This window comes from Wyeomyia smithii, chromosome 1 (assembly GCF_029784165.1).
Source record: "Wyeomyia smithii strain HCP4-BCI-WySm-NY-G18 chromosome 1, ASM2978416v1, whole genome shotgun sequence".
In the NCBI taxonomy this organism is placed as follows: domain Eukaryota; kingdom Metazoa; phylum Arthropoda; class Insecta; order Diptera; family Culicidae; genus Wyeomyia; species Wyeomyia smithii.
The window spans coordinates 24,690,632-24,712,715 of record NC_073694.1 but is presented as its reverse complement, the minus strand read 5'-3'; the positions used below and the strand labels follow the sequence as shown (position 1 = coordinate 24,712,715).

Genomic DNA, 22,084 nt, shown 5'->3' with positions numbered 1-22,084 from the left:
GCCCCACTACTGAGGCAGCATAAAGGTTGCCATCAGCAAATACAATTTTGAGCAGCAAAGTGCCTTTCTCAAGGCAAATAAACAAGTATTTGAAGGTTTATAATTATTTGACAATTGAAGCGAACAATCTGTGCTGGATACTAGCAATTTAAATCTGTAGCGGCCTTCTAATTTACTGAATGTGAAACAGCTTTTACAGCTCGTGTTTTCAGTGTCTTTATTCCCCCACTGTTGAGGCAGCACAAAGCAAGCATTAGTAGACTTTATGACTCATTAATGAAACACTTACAACAATGCATTAGGTAATAGTGTGGTCTACGTCAGTTATGCGGTCGTGTCTTGGATACAACCTCCTACTTTTTTAGTTTGAGCTTTAAGGCCACACCTGTGTTGACCAGTGTTATTCTTTCATTCGTTTCTAGTTTGAGTTCTAGAACAACATTTATTTTGGGTTTTAGTGACCAGTTTTATTCTTTGAAAAAAAAAAATAGAAATATTAAAAAAAACCGTTTCTACAGGTAAAAAACCGTTCCGGATTCGCAAATACCCATATTGAGTACTAGGCCATTTTTGTTTGTTTTCCAGAAACCAGATGTTCCCATCTTGGAAATCACCAATTCAAAATGATGCCTGGAGTCGATTTTTGGTTTCTGTGCATCATCTCGATCCCGGAAAAATGGGTTAAAATATCTGTTACATATGTTTGGAAACCTCCCCCCCTTCCAGAATAATCCAAATGTCAAATTTTTCATTTGCTTGATTAGTTCTAGAGTTAGGTCGAAATTTGTGTTTTGTTCAAAATTGAAGCCCTCTCTTCCAGGGAAGGGAGAGGTCTCGAACCCCAAAAATTACCACATACAAATTTTCACGCCGATCGGTTCAGTAATTTTCAGGACTATATGAATCCGACAGACAGAATTTCATTTTTACATATGTATGGGTCATTCCAGAAGAAGTAACCACAAAAAAGCACAAACTTGGACACGAACATCACAAATTTTACTCAAAGATGCCGACATTGGTGTTGATGGTTGTGGGGTGGCGTGATCAACTCACAACCAACCCAATTGGTCTAGATTCAATTCTAGCCGACACCGGGAGATTTTCTGAGGCGAAAAATCTCTGGGATCACGCTTTCCATCGTGGAATTGGGGATCTGGATCACGCTTGCTGTGGAGTTTGATTGAAATCGAACTGTTAGTTTAACCGTTAGATATCAAAATGTGAAAATTACTAAACTCTAATATCTCAGAAATTACGAAATCGAATTGAACCAAATTTAGTGTAAAAAGAACGGGCTGCCTCTCGAATTTTAAACTGATTGAATCTATGTGCTTCTGAAATTATGAAAATAAACGTCATGAAAAGCCATTTTCAAGTATGTGAATTACTCTAAAAGTAACGATATAATTTTTTACGTCTCATCCAAAATTAGATATATATTAGATATCGAGCAACTCGCCTTGCTTGTTGTATTACAGAACGCAAGTGAAACATGGCTGATGACAGCTGAATCACGTGTACAGTAGAGTCATTCTGAGTATTCTATCCAAGCGGATAGTTTTTAATTAACAGTAATTCAATTGCCAATTAACAGTAAAGATTTCACTCGAACGCACTTTCTCGCCCCTGAAGAACTTTGTGCATTTGTGAAGCTCGAGTGAGTTTCTAGTGGAATATTTCTCGTTTGTTGCCTAACTGTACGATCGGTAAAATGAAGCGTATTTAAAAGCAATCGATATTATCGCAATTTAATGAAGTAGTATCCGATGTAGCTTTCTTCTCTGCAGAGTGTATCAAGCTACCGCTTTAAATTCAAAATAAATTTAATTTTCAATCTGGCAGGAAGGATCCCCAGAAACAGAACGATTCAAGGAAGTTGCACGTAATACGTGCCACGTATCGATTTTATCTCGCAAATCGCAATTGCAATCCGATCCAACGGAATGGAAAAAAAATTAAAAACTGCAACAATTCGCTACACCATAAACGAGTTATTCCGCAAGAGGTGCAATCATTTTAGCACCGACACTGTCGAAGTTGTGTCATAACATTCGTGCATTTCGTTATGCCAGGAGCAGGAAAGCTCCAGCCAGACGAGTTCCAAAGCCCGGAACCGGTTTCATTATGAGATTCGTTAGTCGTTCTGGCTACGGGGATGAATGTGTTTCCGCGCACAAGTTTTTTTCTGGTTTCTGTTTGCAAAATCGGCAAAAAACAACCTACTTTGCATGCACGTGAGGTACAACTTGTTATTTTTTTTTTGTGCTGACAGGAAACTAGAATTGAATACGGAGAAATTTTATTATCATATTCATGCTTTTTCTCAAGGTGAGAAATAATTGGTTTGTGAAACTCTTGCGAGCAAAAAATTACTGCACAGCGGATGGGAATCATTAGTGAACTAGCTTATTAAAAAGCGCTGCCAACTGTTGGATGCTACAGAACGTAACATTGGTCGACAAAACCGAAAAAATGCTTAAACTTGAAAAATATGAAAGAATATAGCTATTGAACCATTCCTGTGAATTTTGGTGCCCCTAGTAAAGATAGAAGTGCGTTGAAAGGCCACAGAGTGATGAATTTGCCTAAAACTGAAGGTACTATTATAAGCACATTAAATCCGAGCAATATCGAAATCAAAGTGTAGCGAAAATCATCTAAATTCAGCTGTAATCGTTCAACTCTGTTCGAATTGATTATTTGATAGACAAAAATAGCTACCAATTTTTGCTATCACGATTCACGATTATGTGATTTGTACCAGAATTGAACTTCCTTCCCTGTTCGAAGAAGGAACCTTGAACATTAAAGATTGATAACGTTCCCGGTCCCACGTTAAGGTCATTACCAAATTGTGCCAGCAACAGCATTACCTGAAAAAAAAAAAGGTTCAAACGATGGCTGTGATAAAATGATCAAAGCAACTCGCTCCTCTGTGTGCTGCTGGCGCGAGCCACGACGACCTACAGCTACAACAAATGATGAAAGATGGGGAGATCTAAACAATCGCATTTCTCTCTCTCCCCTACACAAAAACGCCTACCATGATGGGAAGGAGTGACTTTCCTTTCCTAATGCATGTGTGTGTTGTCTACTATAGATAGCGTCGGATCATTATTAGTTTTTTTTTGCGCTTGTCTTCCTCTTTCACCTTTTCCTTCCTTTTAACCGAAAGGAAGATTGTGATTCGAGAGTTGAATAATGGATCCGGAAGCTTTAGCTTGACCCCTGCGATAGCAAGCCAGAATGTGGTACGGCCATGCCGTGGGATGTGAGAAATCGATTTTAACGAGGTACGAACCTCTGCCGGATGGTTGTTGGCTGTGTTACAACAGGCGCACAGCTTGCGTTTGTGTGCGGCTGCCGAAATTGTGCGGGAACGAGCCTTCATTTGTTTTACTGCCTGGAAGGGGACTGACAGCTTCCAGGGTGACTGGCTATCTGAAGCGCGCCTCACGCCCGCAGGGGCCGGCCAGACTTCGAATGAGAATCGAAGCCATTTTGGGCGAGGAAATATTATGACCGCTTGGTGCAATAAATTCAACCAGAGCAATTCGCCTGCGGTTTTTTGTTCGTTTGTCTCATTTTTGTCGTTGTGCTGGATTTTGTTCAGTATGTAACTTGTTACAGTTACAGGCACATTGAATTCGCACTAGATTTTTATAAGAACTGGGTAATCAGATTTTTATATCTAAACCATCCAATATTATTCAAACAGTTTATTTGATTTATGCCAAATCTTCCTGTCAAAGAACATCTTCAGGTGTGCACTTCTAAAGATAAAATACTCATGGAAAAGCTAAGGAAGCCGATATCTCTTTTAAGCATTATTATATAGTGAATTCTAATTGCTAAAGTTTCCAATCGCTTTACAGCGTTCTGAAACGAATATTTGCACCAGAGAATAATCAAGAAACGTGTGTCTCTCTAAAACTCACATATTTCAAATTAATTAAACTTGCGATTTTCTCTGTTTTCCAGAATGTTAACGAAAATTTTTAATGCAAAGATAATTCTCAAAAGTTTAAATTTATATCTAGTATTTACTGTAACAATGACATATTATTTATAAAATTGTTAAAAAATCTTCCATGAGAAATTCATGAAAGAATGCCTAAAACAATTGTAGACATCGAACAAACACTTAGATGAAGAAAAAAAATCGAATAAAAATGTAGAATCGTAAGGTTCGGAGCAGAAACTCCAATATGCATAAAAGATGAATTCACAGAATTAATGAAAAACACGATATCTAAGTCATTGCCACCCTAGTAAACAGTGTCAGTAGGGGATGCATTTAGAGAAGAACACCGGGACGTACCGGTACCAGAAAATATTCAGACGCGTAATATGTCCTCAGATATACAACTCTTCCCACTTCCTACTTCCCACTTCCCAGAGCAGTGTTAGCTGGCTTTCCGAATTTGGTTTCGGCCTAAATAAATCACTTGTCGGTCGTTCACATATCTTAGCAGCAGCGCGGTAGTAGAAAATGTTTCGTTTTGCCGGTTGATGGCTTCGGTCTTCCCCGCGATGAAGTTTTGCCTTATTTGGGCAACAACACAAGCAAGCCACTAAAATATGCCGTGGCCTTCTAATTTACAAAACAGTTCTCACAGATTTTACAGTCTGTTGTCAGTGGTTATAGTGTCAGTACGATCAGCATAGCCGATTTTGAACAGCAATTTGCCCTTCTCAAGACAAAAAAAAAAAAACAACTAATTGAGGATTAAACATTTTTTCGAAAGGTCTCGAGTGCTAGACTTAGGAAGTAAATGCTTTCTTAGTCTGTTCAATCAGTGATATCTTATTTTTATATGTGAATTAAAATCTGATAGCCTTCCAACAGCTTTTCGTTTGCAAGAAAATTAGAAAAATACTTTATTTGAAATACTAGAACGCCTTAACAAAGGCGATTTTAACCAGTTGTATACGGATACGAAACTAATCCGATTTTAAACAGAAAAGTTTGGCACGTTCTGCTAACAATGCAGAACAGAACCGAATTTTCTCCCAGTCGCACATCGGCAATGTGCAACACGCTTGGTATTTGCTAACATAGGATACGAGAACGAGATCATTGTCTTTTTTGTGTTGATATAAATCTAACTGCGGGATTATTTCGACCAGTGTAATTTCATTCAACGCTTTTCAAAAGTCTATTTTATATTGTGTTGGCACTTTTCATCTTTTTTTGACATTTCAAATAAAAAATAAAAAGGTTTCGTCAGTTGCCCACAGCAGAGCTTAAAATTTCCAAGGAAGTAAACCAAATTCCATATGAGTGTTTAATCGTATTGATATAAAAAAAATTAAAATTTATTATGCCAATATGTTTTCTGCAAGTCGCTACCGAGAATTTTTGTTATAATATCATTACGGACTTTACAAATGATTTCTTTTTTTCATGAAAGATAAATTATAAATTTTCACATCCACAGGTGTTAAAAACTCAATTTATCAAAAATGGCGCTTGGTTCGGTCTGATCGCACAAAATAAAATGAAACAGCTTTAATCATGCGAACTAATTGAAATCTTTCCTCTCTTTCCCGTCAGGCCAGAACAATCAAACGACAGAATCCGGAGCGATCGGAGGTTTTTCGCTCCCCCAACCGGGTGGAAAGCCATCGCCAATGGCGGCCGAATTGCTTTTGCAGCCCCTTGGAAGTGTTGCGTGCCGTGATTGGACCGATTGCTCGAGCGGAAAAGCGTGACGTGACTGTCGACGACGAAATCGATGCGCTTTCAGTTCCGGCGACAAAAAACAGTAAGCAAGAACCAAAACAACAACAACAACAACCAAGAAAAAAAACTCTTTCCTGTTCGTGTACAATCAGTTGTTTTCAAGCGAGGAAGCAAAAAAACAGTTTTTTTCAATCATCGAGTTACCCACCGAACTTAGTTTAATATTGTCAAAGCAGGCGGCGATCAGTTGAAGTCGAAGATCAGGTTTAGGTTGCCCAGAGATCAGACTTGGAAAAAAGAAATTATCGAAGAAAAATAGTGTTTTAGAGAGAATTCGAGCAGAGCGTGCGATACAAACGGGTATTCACTGTAACTTCCACAATATTTAGGAACTACTATAAATATTTATATTGTTGTCTATTATTCGACTCCCCCCTTTCTCTTATAGTCGACTTTGATTCTTTAGAGAATTTACTGTTGAGAAAATCAGCGCAGAAAATTAGGCCCCTCAGAATCTCGCACGGTCTCAAAAAGAAGCAAAAAAAAAAAAAACGGTGGAAAGAAATCTCCACGTTTTACTGCGTCATAAATCAAACCGTTAAACGAAGCTGCGAACGACCAAAAATCTCGATTGCGATCGACGTTTCCTGATGGAAAATCCGGTTTTGATGTGCTCGCATAAAATTGCACCGAAGAAAAAAAGCGTAGATTCTGAGATTCCGAACCAAAAAAAAAAGAAAGATGTTTATACTTACTCGTATATGCCAAACAGGTACCATATAAAGCGAAAAAAAAAACACTCTCTCCCTCTGTAACAAACCGTAAATAACAATTAGGGCGCTAAAAGCAAACTTTCACCTGCACGACGCACCTTCCCTAGTCCATCGCACGTCCGGGAATAGAAAGAAAAAAATAAATAAAACGCAGAATCTATCACACTGACGGTAAATCCCTTTTCTGTTTCACCCGCCGAGCAAAACAGAAGCGAAAAGAAAAATCGTAGTAGCCATGCCAAGTTTCCTCTTCTTCGGCACGAGCCCCAGCAGAAGCAACACAAACGAGAAAAAAAAGAACGCGCTGCTCCACCGCCGTCATCTTGGGAGGGAACTGTCACCTGTTAATCCTGCGAACAAGAGATAGAAAGCTGCCTCCTTTTTTTTCTTCTCCAATGTTGTCTCATTCCAGTGTGTGTGGGGGTGTGTACCCCAACTCACCTCGGGTTAGACGCATTTCACAGTCGCATACCGGAGAGCCCTCCTGCTGGGGAATGGAATGTGGTCCCGATCCTCATATGTTGCGATGCAGACGAATAGGGTGGCGAAGGTATTTAACTCCTGCCCGCCCCCCATTTTCATTGTTGGTTGTTGGTCGGGCAAGGGGGGTTGATGGCCGTTGGAGGGTTGGTTATGGTATGCTCGGAGAATTTTAGGGTTTTATGAACCTTTACGTTTTGGGTGAGTTGGGAAAAGCTAAAGGTGTTTTTTTTCTGTCGCGGTGGAATGAGACCATCTGCTATCGAGTGAAAACACTTGAAAGAATGGTGGTTTGAAAAGAAAAAAAGAAAGAGAAATCGTGTCAATAACTTATCGTTATTGATGCCTCGCCTGCTGCGAAATGTGTCGATAAAGAAGGGAAAGTCATTGACAGACGCTATAGCGTATAGATATGTGCAACAGTCAGTCGTACGATTTAATTTGTCTTGGTTGACGGGAATGAAAACTGCCAGACAAATTGTATTGCAATGGTGGTAAGGTTCATCACGCGGCAGACAATGGTTTTACTTACGATAGGCTTCAGTTTGTTGTAAATATTCAACATTCTCCTAATAAGAATGTCATTGCTGACTTTTGACTAACAAAAATGGACTATCAAGTATGGGCATGGGCAATTCCCATTTGAATGCTCGAATATAAACTCTGGATTGACGCCTGCCGTCATATCTGTCAAATTGTACCGTAAAGTTGTGAAAATCGAACGCCGGTAATCGAAAGTCGTCGGCTCAAAGTCGACAGTTGGAAGACGAAACTGAAATTCAATACTTGAAATTTTGGCACCGAGATTCTAAAAAGAATCTGAAGTCAGTTTCAGATTGACAGCCGATTTTTGACAGTTTCGTGACTATTATTCAGGCATGCCTGATAACTCTCCACGAAAAGGTATCTTCACACATTAGAAAAATGGAAACAGAAACATAAATCTACAAAACGAGTCGGCTGTTCTCTGATGAATGCACAAAAAAATTTACCGATTTAATCAAGGACAGTATAATCCAAGTAAAGTCGATTGATTGCCCCGTTAAGACAGAGCTTTTATACACATACCCCATAGTCATACATATGTGTTTCTGAAATGTCAAATTGTGCTCAAAATGGCGAAGAACCAAAAAATAAAACAAGCAACTGATCCTATTCAGAATAGCGGACCGAAAAGTATAAGAAATAGTGCCTGAACATAGTGATTTCAATTTAACTTTTCACTAATTTGCCACTGTCAAAAAGTATGCTTTTCGATCAAGACAGTGGTGGTCAAACGTTCAGTGGTAGTAACCACCAATGTCGAAAGGTATATTTTCGTAATGGCAGATCAAAATGCGTTCAGTGCATTGGAAAAGGGTACACTTTTCACATGAAATAAGACGAAGTTCTATATCAAAATGAAAATAATCCTGAAATGAGTTCAAAACAGCGGAAAACGCTGATTAGGGCCAGGAAAGAAAATAAATGAGTTCAGAATGACGACAGAACGCATCTGAGTGCTAGAAATGCTATAAAAATCATGACAATTTCATTCCAGTTGGCGAAAAAACGCTTCCAGACTCCATCAACGGCAACATAAAAAATGAAAAATGCTTCTAAAGAGAAGAAAAGCCTGTAAGAAGGTTCTTAATTGTGTTCAGAATCCGAGACTGACTTCCACGGATCCAATAGAGTCAACAGCAAATCATCTCAAATTGAGTGAAGAATAGCAACAAGTTTTCAGACAAGCGTTTGATTTTATCAACCTCAACTGGAATACTGATATGTTTTAAACCCGTTCTCAGCATTGCTTTCTGAGCAAAAAACAAACGAAGGAATGGCTGGTTAAGTGCTACGGGTTCCTGCTAATTCAACCAAAAGATAGTTTGGTAGGGAAACAAAAAAAAATCGCGAAATCGTGCGAAATAGTCCGCAGCTAGTTAAGGCACCACAGGCAATTCAAAGGAACACACTGATCATATGAATCATGATATTTCCACATGAAGCTGTGTGTGCAATGGATGCCGCGTTTCTTAACAATTGTTCAAAAAGGCTCACGTGTCAAACTTTCAACTGAAAATCTAACATTGGTAACGCGTAATTAGAAAGAATTTTTGCAGCGGTTCGTTACAATAGACGAAACATGGATCAACCACTACACTCCTGAGTACAACTGGCAGTCAATCATCCGGTATTTATTGAAAATCGCCGACTTTCAGCATGGCAATATAATCCATAAACAATATTATTGTACATTGCTCTTTTACCAAGACAATACTCGCGCTAATTTTGATCGCGATACGGTTGATTATTTGAAGGAATTGCACTACAAACCTGTTCCCCAGATTTGGCTCTGAGCGATTATTTCCTGTTTTCTCATTCAAAAATGTGGGTCTATGACAAGCGATTCCATTCGAATAAAGAGATGAAATTTGAAACGAACGAATATTTTGAAGGACTTGACACGAAATGTTAGAGGGCTCTGTTTATTTAACCATAGTAACTTCAATATGAGCCGTTCGTCACTCTTAGAGGACTTTAGATGAAGACTATATCGAAAAGTAAAACAGTTTTATGATAAAAATTATCGTCAAACAATCTAAAATCGAAATTCTGATTGACACTGAAACGGGTGCAGCAAACCATTCGACTAGTTCACAAATCTACAGATGTAGTCAGCTATTCACTAGTGAATGTACTAATTAATTGACTGATTCAATTGAATTGAGTTCAGTTACAGTTACAGAAAAATCGACTATTTGTCTTGTTACATTTCCATAAGCGTCTGTGCGATAAGCGGTCTACGAAGTCATCTCCTTCTAAATCTGGGAAAAGCGGGTGAAATTTGAATGGGGATACAGTTGAACGTCGACCGTCATCCCCATAGAAAATCCTCCTGATTTTTCACTCAAAGTCGCAACTTATTGTAATGTCTTCGAGAAGTCTTCACAACATCAGATGTCTTCACTCGAGCTCAAATGTGTTCCAAATAAAGACATGTCTTCACAATTGGTATCCTGGTTCTGATTTCGGATTGATATAACTATTTCGACTTTGGCTGTCAGGTTTCAACTCTAGAATTAAAACCGTTGGTTATGAGAAGGCCATTATGTCTTCATGTCTTCGTGTGTGGAACTTTGATCGATTGTTTGTACCGCCAGCGCATGGCTAGAGTAACAATTTCTGGCGCTGTCTATTCAGTGGAAGGTGAGATTTTTCGCATTAAATCGTAAAGTGAAAAGAAACCCAACCTCAAAACTGTATGGAAAAAGCCACAATACCGATTTACCTTATACAATCGGTTTTCAATCCTATTAGTAAATTTATCCTATTACCATAGAGTAACAGACGTAACACTGGAACCAAGCTCCATCGCCACAAGAAAAACGTTCATTTCAAATTTTCAATCGAATAACAGTCATCGCGCGAAAACGTCGTCTGGGGCGCTGTCATGCAATCTCATACAAATTTTGTAGTTCTTCATTTGACACATGCAGTAACGCTGGTGCTGATGTCGAAATACATGACGCAGCGCTAACACGACAGTAGATGGTGCTAGTGTTTCTAACGTAAAGTACTGGAATCATCCAAACGATGATTTTATTGAAAAATTGTTCAACGTGTTATGTCTGTTAGTCTGTGCTATTACCATGTTGAAGATCGAAAGCCTAAGGGTAAAACTCGTTAAAAGTTTAAAATCAAAATTTGAAAGTCGAAAACTCAAAGTCGGCTTTACAACAAATTAAAGATTATTGTTAAATATCAAAAGTTATTTAGGTCGAAATAAGAGTGTCGAAGCTCTATTGTTGTTGATCGAGAATCACTGTAAGTCGGTGTAAGGAAATTGCCTGTCAAAAGTGGCAATGCCCACAGTCTAAAACCGATAGTCTTCAGTCAATGCCGAAATTTAAGCCTCGAGAGTCTAGGGCGGTCGAAAATCGACAGTTTCAAATCGGATTTTTGTAATCGTTTGTCTGAAAATCAATAGAGTCGGCAGAAAAAAGTCGACTGTTGGAAGTTGACAGTCGAAAGTCGACAAACAAGGATCAAAAGGCGGAGGACAAAATTCGAAATCACAATAAAAATTTTTTGTTAAGTGTCCTAAAGCTAACATACCAAGTAGAACATTAATCTGCAGCCGGCTTCGGACTGACAGCTGTTAGCTGTCGGTTTTGTTAGCTTTGGACTTCAGTTTCCGGACTGTGAAATGACTATTTATTTGTGGGCTCCGATTTTGACTTGGTAAACTAGTAAATCTCGATAGTCAGCTTTCGATTTCAACCTTCGACTTCGAACTAATGAGTTTTAAGTAAAGAAACTGTGAATTATCGCTCTTAATCGTAAATAGAAACATTGTACATTGTGGCTAGAGTGGTTTCCGTAATATTTGTTTCGTTTAAATGCCGTATAATTTTGCGGTGCATTATATCATTAGTCTCTTTTCGTTTTACTCCTTCAAGATCAATACAACGATACCACTTCGCGAGGCTTCACATACCTCCTGATTTACCGTAATGAAGTTGCGTTGCATACTTGGAAATAGTTAGTCATAATCATGAAATAGAATTGTTCGATCTCCATATGTTTCGTAGACTCTTAAAAGCTACCCTAGTCTTTTTGATCCTTGAACCCATTTCTTCGTACCGCCGTCTGACGCTTTCAGGCTGCTGCGATATTGGAAGCTTTCGGTTTTCTCCTCTAATTGCCCTGTTACAGTGAAGTTGGAAGGATTGTCAATGATCACATTCAACGATCTGGTGTTGACGTTGATATTACTCAACATATCACAGCGCCGTTGTGTTAATATTGCAACGTCAACAGCCAAATCGGTGTCGCTGAGGTGTCCACGGTTCGGAAAGCGATCAATTGCACTCACCCTGATCTCGTTGATAACAATAAGGAACAGTAGCGGTGATAATATACAACTTTGTCTCCAATAGAGTCGAACAAGGCCCGTTTTGTAGAACTCTGTATGAGAAAGCCTCGAAGGAGGACTCCTTTGCGTCTCAAGGCGCCCCACAGATTTTCGTGGTTAAGTTGATCGAAAGCTTTTTCGTAGTCTATGAATACCAAAGCTACGGAATCTTGGAATTCATTGACCTGCTCCAGGGTAACGCGGAGCGTGACAATATTTTCCACACAGGATCGTTCGGCACGGAATCCTTCCTGCTGCCGTCGGAGAGTCGCGTCGATCTTCTCTTGTTTCCAGCTAGGGTAATTTTGTACAGGGCTTTGAGAACAGTGCACATTAAAATGATACCTCGCCAATCGTTACATACAGTCAAATCCCCCGTGCATTCTTGCGGCTAGTACAGGGTTGGCCTGAAACATCTCTGTTGATATGCGGTTGACCTCGTGAGCTTTGTTGGATTTCATGCGTCGATCTTCTGCAGTGAAGGGGCCTCGGAGTTGACGTCGCACCCTCTGCGAATCCCGACGAGATACTGACGGCTGGTCGACTGTCGAAACATGAAGAATTTGTTCGAAGTGCTCGAACTAGTATTTCAAATGATCAGTGGTGGTCGGTAAGTAACTCTCAGGCCCACGCTCGTTTGTCCAATCTACAAGAGCATTCAACTTTTCTCTTCAGAGCCGGGTATTTTTGCCGGGCTTTGTTCTTGGCTCTTCGGGTTTTCGCCCGCTCCATCGTGGCTTTTGCTTTTATCCGTTCCTCTAGCTTCCATCAGGTTCCATCTGTGATCCACCTTTTCCTCTGGATGCGCAGCTGGCCCAGGCTATTCTAGGTACTCTCGATAAGGGCGTTCAGAATATCCCCTCCTCTGATCTCTAGTTCGCCAACGAACGACCTCTTCACAGTTAGATCTAGTCTGTTATGTCGCCGTCCGAGCCTCTCCTTCCGGCGCTGAATCTGCGCGATGCGAAGTCGGACCTCGCCAATCAGAAGATGATGATAAGATGCGATGTCGGCGCAACGTTTATTTCAGACATTAAGAAGGCTCCATCGTCCTTCGCCGACCTTCGCATTGAAGTCGCCAGTGTAGATCTGGATGTCGCTTTCTGGAACCCTATTCCCGATGGCATCCGGTTGACTATAAAAGTTCTCGTTCTTCTGTTCATGGTTAGGTTTCAAACCCGTGTTCTGAATCTGGCCACGATTATCCTCTCATTGATAGGGGCTTACTTAACAGGCGGGAAGCCGACTCCATGGTGACGGAGATCATTTTCTCCTCGTATACCAGAGTACAAGAGTATTTGGCCCGATGGCAGCTCGTGTTCTCCGAAGTTTGACCAACGGACTTTGCTTAATGCGTCGGGTCTCGCTGGCAAGTTGTGCCAGCGTTTCCTGCTGACCTAACGATAGTTCATTCCAAGTTCCAAATCTTGTTCTTTGTCTCGCGTTTGAAGTCCTTGCAGTAAAATTAGTCTGTAATCTTTCTCTGTTGGTTACTGAAACAATTCAAAGGTTTCGGTGACAGTAGGAGGTTATCTGGTGTAGCTTCCGGGAGAGAGCATTTTGTATTTAGTCGCTGGATACCAGTCAGATGCTGTTTGAGCCGCAACTCCAAAATAAACAGACGCTCGGGAACAGAAAGTATAACTGATGTTAGTAGGGCTGCGAAAATTTGTTATTCGTAACCGCTGATGCAACACCGAACTGTCGCTTACATATTTGGTTGAGTGGTTGAGAGGGTTACGCCTCTGCGCTACCGACAGTAGATGAGATATTCATTGTTCATATTAAGTCATCAGCCAAGTATCGAAGCTAACAGAATGCTATAATTTGAAAGCAGGCGAGTGATTGATTTTCGCCCGTTCTCTGTTTGTAGTAAGCCAATAGGAAAACAAGCGAATTGGGAAACGAGCTTGTGATTGGAATTGCAAAACAAGACTAAAAACAGTGATTTTCAACTCAACTTTTCACTACTTGGCTTTGCAAAAATATATCGGAAGAAGGGCAGCCTCCACAATTTGTTTAGTGCACAGTGGTAAGAGAGCTAAAAATCGTGAACTTTTTTCATTTACTATCCAAATACTGGTTTTATATTCAGAAAAAATTTAGTATTTAAAAAGCCTCAAAGAATGAAAATAAACTTAGATCATAACTCCGCCGCAAGTGGCGCTGTAAAATCTAACTTTTCAGTCTTGCACTTTGACAATTGGTGCCTTTACCAAAGTTGTAGATAGTGTCGTCACAAAAAAACTCCAACTCTGCCGGAGACATTTTTCTTCCAACTCTTCTGGTTTCGGAGATATAATGTTTTATGTAGGGCTAGTTTTAGAAATTAGGTTTTTTATGTGTCAAAAAAACTGTAGCATTTAGAAAGCAACAATGGACAGGATATATTTGTATATCATCAAAACACACACTTGGTAGAAGGCACAGTAAAAATAGCTTCAACACAGGCTATCTAGTTGCCGAAAAATGTAAAAAATATGCAATTTAAAAACAATATAAGACAATAAAGATACTGGAAGGGACGAATATCTCTATAAATTTCGTCGAGTAATAATCGAGTCGAGTAATAATAAATAATAATCTATTATATGCAGGTTTCGTCTGCTAGTTTTTGTCGAGCTGTAATCTGGGGATGCATAAAAAATGATACTTATTTTACATATTTTGGCAATAACTCGGCCTTCGTAGAAGCTATCTTTTTTGTCTCTTCTACAAAGTTGTGTGTTTCGATGGTATACAACTATATGCCGAACATTGTTGCTTCCTAAAAGCTACAGTTTTTTTAGAAATTTACAAAAAGTAACAATTCAAGAGCTAGTCTAAATTAAAATGTTATATCTCCAAAATAAATGGAGTTAGAAGAAAAATTTCTTCGGCAAAGTTATCATAATCATTTCTCTAAAGTGCAAGACTTAAAAGTTAGATTTTGTAGCGCCACTAGCGGTAGATTTCCTAACGAAAATTTTCTGTCATTCAATGAGGCTTTTAATATAATAAATATCTTCTGAAGAAAGTATGTCAATAAAATCAGTATTTGGAGAGTAAATGAAGCACTGTGCAGTGATAGTAAAATATTATGCGTTGAATGAGGTTACAGTTTCAATTAACTTTTCACATTTCAAATAACCTTGAAAGTAAGACATAGTCCTGCTTCAAAAAGAAAAAGATTCCCAAACGAGAGATCAAAATAAGGGCCAACAAATGATGAGTCGAGACTGGTGAAAATACGCTTCTGAAGGCAACAAAGGGTTATAGAAACCAGCACAATTTGAGTCAAAATGGCGAAAAACGCCTAAACATTCCAGCAACGGTCACATAAGACGATGAAAACAGCTTCTGAAGAGATGAAAAGTCTGGAGAAAGGCTCTAAATTGCGCTCAGAATCAGGAGCAGACTTGCGAGGATGCAAAAGAGTCAACAGAAAATGATCTCGAAATGAGCAAAGAATGGCAGAAAGTATTTAAAGGGGAGAAGCCAAGAAAACCAATAACCTCGAATTGAGCAAAGCAAAGCTTGCATAGGCCAGAAAACAGTAAAAAAATTAACTGAACATCTAAAATGAGTTCGGAATGGTGAAAAAAAATTAACCCGAATCAAGCTCGAAATGCCACGAAAATTACTCCAAATTAAGATTAGAAAAGCGAAAAATGTTCCAAAAGGGTTGTGTCAAGGGACAAGACAGCCGTTCTGCACTCTGGTGGAACAGTTTCACAGAGAGTAACTCAGACTCATTCCCGTTTTGAAGTTCATAACTATAGAAAGATTCATCGAAATCTAGAAAGAACTCTATCTGAACAACACAAGCTTGCTGATGATTGTCGCGTTTTTGCTGTCCTGCCCCTCGGTTTATGGCAGTCATTTCTAAATTGTTCCATCACGTATTTCTAGTACGTTTAAAACATAAAACAAAAATTGTCTGTTTCTGCTCTGAGATTATTTTCACCTGGAATGGACTTCCGATACCATTTATTCCACAATTAAAATGTCAAACTAATAGAAATCAGCTATCAGGTGGGGTATGATAACGGAAAAACATCAAAATTGGTGAGGATATGCTCCTCAAATGGAGGAAGCACAAAGTCAGCTGATAAAGAACTTTTCTTAGAGGAAAAATCAGCTAATTGAAATCTTCTTTTGAAGTATATAATGTCGAAACTTTGGGATGTTTTGATTCTGTGCTGCGTTTTCTCACACAAGAAAAATATATGAGTTTGATTATCAAAGAATTCGACAAGCAGTGGAACCGGTAATAAAAACAGAGTATAATTTTCAGCTTCCGCCTACAGATTCTCAACTAAGATAATGCTCAAAACCAGCATCGGGTGACACTTCGCAACGAGGGGCATACCAGCGCTGGTTTCTGATATAAGAGATCTTCAGAGTTACTGAGATTTATCTCATGATTTTATGATAGAAACTAATAAGTGGTGGAGCAATGATAAAGTTACTCCAAATTTCGCAATCGTGCTCAAATTTCGGCTGGTTTACTACCCTTACTCGTCCCTTTGCTTCAAAGCGTGTTACAAACACGTAACAATAAAAATTATTTATTAACACTAACTTGCCGCTGCTGGCAGCTGGGAGTGTCCTTCGGTAACCAGCATCAGCAGTAGCACACAAAATTGTGCTGAATAAAAGATGTCCAATAAAACATTCCGGATATGTGTTATTGTTATTGTTGTGTACAAGTTTTTTGTGTCCTCATACACACTGTGTCACGGAGTGCGTTTTACGAATGACGGCGGTAAATTTGACAGATAGATAGCTGCGCGCAAAAAAAAAAACGGAAGGGTAATTCAGTACCCCAAAATATCGGCTACCATTTCTCTACACGCGAAGAAATAAATCAAACTTAGCACACATAACCTCGATGAATAATCTAAACATTACCGGACTGTCCGGACTCTGGTGGGTAATTTCTCACTGACGAGAAGAGGAAACTTTTTTTTCTCTACCACCTTTGGTTGCAATTGATAGAAATCATTTCTTCTGGTTTTTTTCGGGAACGACAGGTCGTGGTAAGGAAGGGGTGAGCGCGTGGGTACTGAGAAAGCCGGCAAATGATCAAAGGTAGCCAGACAGGCGTCGGGAAGCTCGATAAACTGAATCGATAAACAAAGCAGTCGGGGCGGGCGATGATTGGGTGCGTAAAGTTGAAGCAAACTGCAATAAAACCAAGCAAGATAATTTAGTACATTTGATTACGCAAACACACATACCTAGATACACACACAAACGTTCAGATAAATAAACCTGGCAAAACAACAACCAAATGAGTAAACAATTGCAGCCGGTAAATAGTAGAAAAGATAGGTTAGAGACAAGTCGAACGAGCAGAACAAGGTGCTGTGTACTTGCACAGAGAAAAAACTTCGTTTTAAAACTATGGTAATTAAAACTTTTTCCTGGAAGCAGCAGACGGGAGGCGAACGTTGCATACATTGATTAGCAGCAGTAAGCAAAGTTTACATTCACCCAAACACCCCCACAGGAATAATATAAAAAAACAACTACGAAAGCAGTAGCGTGTACCACCAGGAAAACAATATATATAAAACGTTAGAAGGCAGAAAGTTTATCCCTAATAAGCTTAAAAAACACACACACTCACACTCTTGAATAAGCGGAGAGAGTTCTGAAGTAGAATTAAATGTGAAACTAAAACAAAAACAAGAATCCCATTAAAAGCAAACCCGAAAATACAGACACACACACAAGCGAAGAAAAAAAAACAGAACGGTATTATGATATATATTAAAAACTAGCGAACATATGAATCAAGATTAAAAGAAAATATTATCTGACGATTTTAGCTATAGAGAATATTGGATAAAAATTCAAACTATCTTTAAGCTACCGACTAGGTGGGGGAAAAAGTACGAGGACACGGAAGCAAATAAAAAAAATCATAAATATTTAAAGTATTCTGATACCTTAGAAGAAGAAAAAAAAAAACAAGAAAAAAAGAAACTCATCTAGGCAATGTAACTTTTGACAAGCAAGCAAATCAGTCGAATGATAGGATGGGCCACGGTAGCGTGGCCGGGATGTGGACGCAATTCATGCGACGTGATGATGAAAATAAACTTTAATTACAATTTCACCCGGTGAAGGGAAGCAAGCAGCAGCAAATCATGCGAACACAAAATGAGAATAAAGCTAATACCATTAAAACTGAAGAAGATGAAAAGAGAGAATAAAACCTTTCGTGAGTGGTGGAATATCACAGCCTGCTCTTTTGCTGGTGTCATAATTTAACTTCTTCCGCTTGTCTTCTGCTTGAGGCTGCGATTGGTGAAAAAGCAAAGAGTGCAGCAGTGCCATCATTTTCCGCTGGAGGGCAAGCGACGCTTGCTATGCAAAATTCTCGAGATTTTGTTCTTTGAACTGTTTAACTTCGCTCGGCTTTTCTTTTTTCTTCACCCGATGGATGATCAAAGCAACCGACAAACCCCGGTTCACCATGGAAGATTCGCAATCTCGCAAAGCTGCTCGTGCATATGCTTGCATACCCTTCGGGGGTCGGTCGGTCGTTCGGTCGAGTGGTGAAACATTTCCTTTCGTTTGGATGCGGATTAAAAGGGCGAATCGATGAAATCTCGCAGTCGCAGTCAGAATCACTCGGAACAATGCCCTCCGGGTCCAGGGGGAATTTTTTTCTTGTTCGGTTGGGGTTTTTTTCGGGGAGAGGGTCACTACAAGTGGAAATCGATGTAGTGGGACTTGTTAACATTTCCCAGAATACTGCTCAGGAAACAGAAACACGAACTTTCTACTGAAGGGTTTAATGATGTGATACACCTTCCCCCTTTTGAATTTGAAACGAAAAAAATTTCATTCCAATTTCGAGCAGAATTTCGGGGATAAAACTGACCTACTCTAAGTGACAAGCATCAACTGTTGCAGAAAATAAAAATGCTTCAGGCATATACCACCGAGAGAAACAGATCGGTTTAGCTGCCAAGTTCAGATGCACACAGAAGCCGAACGAGCCGTTCGATACCGGACCGCCGGACAGGACTGTCAGCATAAATGATTGATTGGATTGGAGCTCCCGAGCCGATGCGATGCAGACCGGGTGCAGACCGAGGCGGGATGAAGAGTCATTAAAGCGTTCTTGTTCTGGTCCTGTGTGGCTTCGTATTTGGAGTATGCCGAAAGCATATGTTAAAGCTCGCTTTAAAGTTTGCTCTGCCAATGCAGCAAGAGCGGTTAACTTTGTGTGGATTTTTAAACTCGGTTTAAGGTGATAAGTAACAAGTGGAAGAAAGTTTGTGTAAACGTAAATTGAGCGCAAAAAGGAACTTTGTATTTTGTTTCTGAAATCTTGAAGCTGCACTCGATCAACATAAAAAAGTGATGGAAATGAGTTTAGAATAACGAAAATACTCCTTTTTGAGACCAGGAAAGGCTACAAAGGAGATAGACTCCAAATTGAATACAGAATGACGAAAAGCCCTTTTTAAGACTGAAAAAGGTTCAAAAATGATCTCAAAAAAAAAAAAAAAATCATCTGCTGAACCCAGAATAGAGAAGGATTTATTTCTGAAGCCGAGTCCTATTACGGGACTCACGTAAGTGAGAAAAACGTCGCAAAGTGACATCTTTCGTGGAATCTGGGTTATTATGAGTGTCATATCAGTGAAGTGAGAACGGAAAAAGCGACGTTTCGCGTGGAATTATTTCACGACCATTTGAACGGTGAAATGATTCCACGAAGATGCCACAAGTCTTAAAGTTGATTGATTTGTGATCCAATGGTAAATATTGGATTTATTTTTCAGTAACGAAACGAATCCGAATTTGATCCGTGCCTTAAAGCGGTCAAATTTTCATTTTTTTGCCCGATGAAAAAAATTCAAACTAGTTCAGGAAATTTTCGATACCGAAAAAAACATTTTTTTTTTGATGCCGAATGTCTTAGAAATGCAGAACACGTCAAGTTCTGGTGTTATCCTAAAAAAACGAAAAAAAACGACTTTCTGGGACTTAGCGATTTTTGAGCTGGGAAACAATCTCATTTCACTTGTCCTATTCTCAATTTCACTTCACTGTCAATCTCACCCCACGGAGGTGATTTTGACGTGGGACTACGTCTTTCTTCACTATACTAAGGTACATTCTGGGAAAATTGGATTGAACATGTAACGTTTTTGGTTGGCGGAATGGAAGATTTTAGATGCTAATAGCGCTCAAACAACTGTTCCGATTCCGATAATTAATATACCGTTGGAAAGCTAAAACATACAAGATTTGTATAACATGATAATTTTAGTTGCCATTTTCTCATCACTCCGTGAAAATTGCGGGAAATTTTGAAGGTCGAACATCCACATACATTTTTTATACGATTGGTAAATTTCCCTAACGCAGACTTCAAAAACATACACACTTAACTGCATAATGTTTTCTCGGTAAGTAAAATACCGAATTACTTGAAAACATTTTCGTTTACCGTTGTTCTGTAACAAAATTACTGAGAAATCGGAAACCGAATGTGTTTACCGGAATACCGCAAATTTGTTTGCCGAAAAAATCTGTGAAACAACAAATTTCCGAGTTCAGTAAACTAGAATACCGAATATCGGAAGCTTGACATCAAATAACCGAGATTTCGTTGAAGCAAAAAAGCTCTTACCGAGATTCCGAAAAATAGAACTGTCAAAATAACGAAAGCTTCACTATCAGTTTTGTTCGTGTTTCAGTTTGGATGTAAAAAGAACAGGTTTCGCGGTTAATCATCATTCTGGAGAAATATATTCAGACTAACCTAAAATGTTGAGTAAGTATACAATATTATGTCTCAGATCTTGTTTGTGTTTATTGAAAACATAATACTAAAAGAAAACAATTAATTCTTTCCTTACTCAATTTTGTAGGTTCACTCGCTTCGCAGGATGGAAGTTGCAGTGATGGATGTGGTTTTATATCCAGGAAGCAACACAACTCTCCTGTTTCTACAAATGCTGTAATAAGTTGAATAATTTGACATAATAATTAATAAAATTATACGGATAATTGATCGTTTTCATCATTTCCTGAATTTATCTTAGAAATCGCAAAATGCGTACTTCAGTAATTTTTACCGAAATTTTCGTAATAATTCGACAGTCGAAATTTCCGAGTCCCGGTAAAATCTTACCGAGAATCTCGTTGAAGTTTGACAAGTTGTCAATTGATGATTTTACAGAATCTCGGTATTTTGATGTATTACCGAGATTTTTACCGAGATCTCAGCTGTTGAAATCTTGGTAATTCATTTTACCGTACTCGGTGATATTATTTAAGTGTGTAGACGAAATGATTTCACGCATTCAGTCATTGGCTAGCAATGCCAGCCAATTGGCATCGCATTCATCACCCAAAGTAAGCGACGAGATAATTCCCTGGTCGACCGTCAAAGCGAACAGTTCGGCTTCCTTTGATCTGAGTTGGACCCCACCAGTGATAATCTAATTCAGATATCGTTGTTGGAATACAGCCCGAAACTGGACGTGATCGGCACTGGGAACCATTGGAAGCCGTTGGAAGGGACCATTGGAAGACTTGGAAGCCGTTTGAATGCTGCCGATAGTAATTTGTGTAGGTATAGTGTGTCGTATACCAAGTGTGTGTGTCTGAGTAGCGTTAGCGTGTGTATGTGTGTGTGAGTAGCGTGTGTATGTGTGTGTGTGAGTAGCGTGTGTATGTGTGTGTGTGAGTAGCGTGTGTGTGTGTGTGTGAGTAGCGTGTGTGTGTGTGTGTGTGTGTGTGTGTGAATGTGTGTGTGTGAGAGTAGCGTGTGTGTGGGTAACGCGTGTTTGTATTTGCGTGTGAGTAGTGTGTGTGTGTGTGTGTGTGTGTGTGTGTTTGTATGTGCGTGTGTGAGTGAATGTGTGTGTGTGTGAATGCGTGTGTGTGTGTGAATGTGTGTGTGTGTGTTAATGTGTGTGTGTGAATGTATGTGTATTATTTTTCCTATTAGTTTGTATGCTATGGTTTATGACAGGTGTATATGTTTTTTTTTTGTTCATGGATTGTTGTGTATGGTATTTGTACTATGGTGTGTGTTATATAGCCATAGGGCTATGGCAGAATTAAATCTTTACACCCACAATAATCCCACGTCAAGCCTACGTTTGTGCACTCGAGCACATACCCTTTAACTTTTTGTCACCTCACTTGAGGTGGAATCGGGAATAAGTCTAAAAAAGTGAAGTGAGCGTGAGAGTGAAATATATTTCACCGTGAAATGACGGAAAA

General features: G+C 39.3%; 1 protein-coding gene across 1 annotated transcript in view; it reads left to right on the top strand.

The window, feature by feature from the left end:
- The window catches only part of LOC129717928 (BTB/POZ domain-containing protein KCTD16), a 31,493-nt gene extending 13,469 nt beyond the window's left edge, over positions 1-18,024 (top strand). The window contains exon 2 of the mRNA XM_055668216.1: positions 5,561-18,024. The gene's annotated coding sequence lies outside the window, so the exon portion shown is untranslated. The remainder of the gene's footprint in view (positions 1-5,560) is intronic.
- The last annotated feature ends 4,060 nt before the right edge of the window (positions 18,025-22,084 follow it).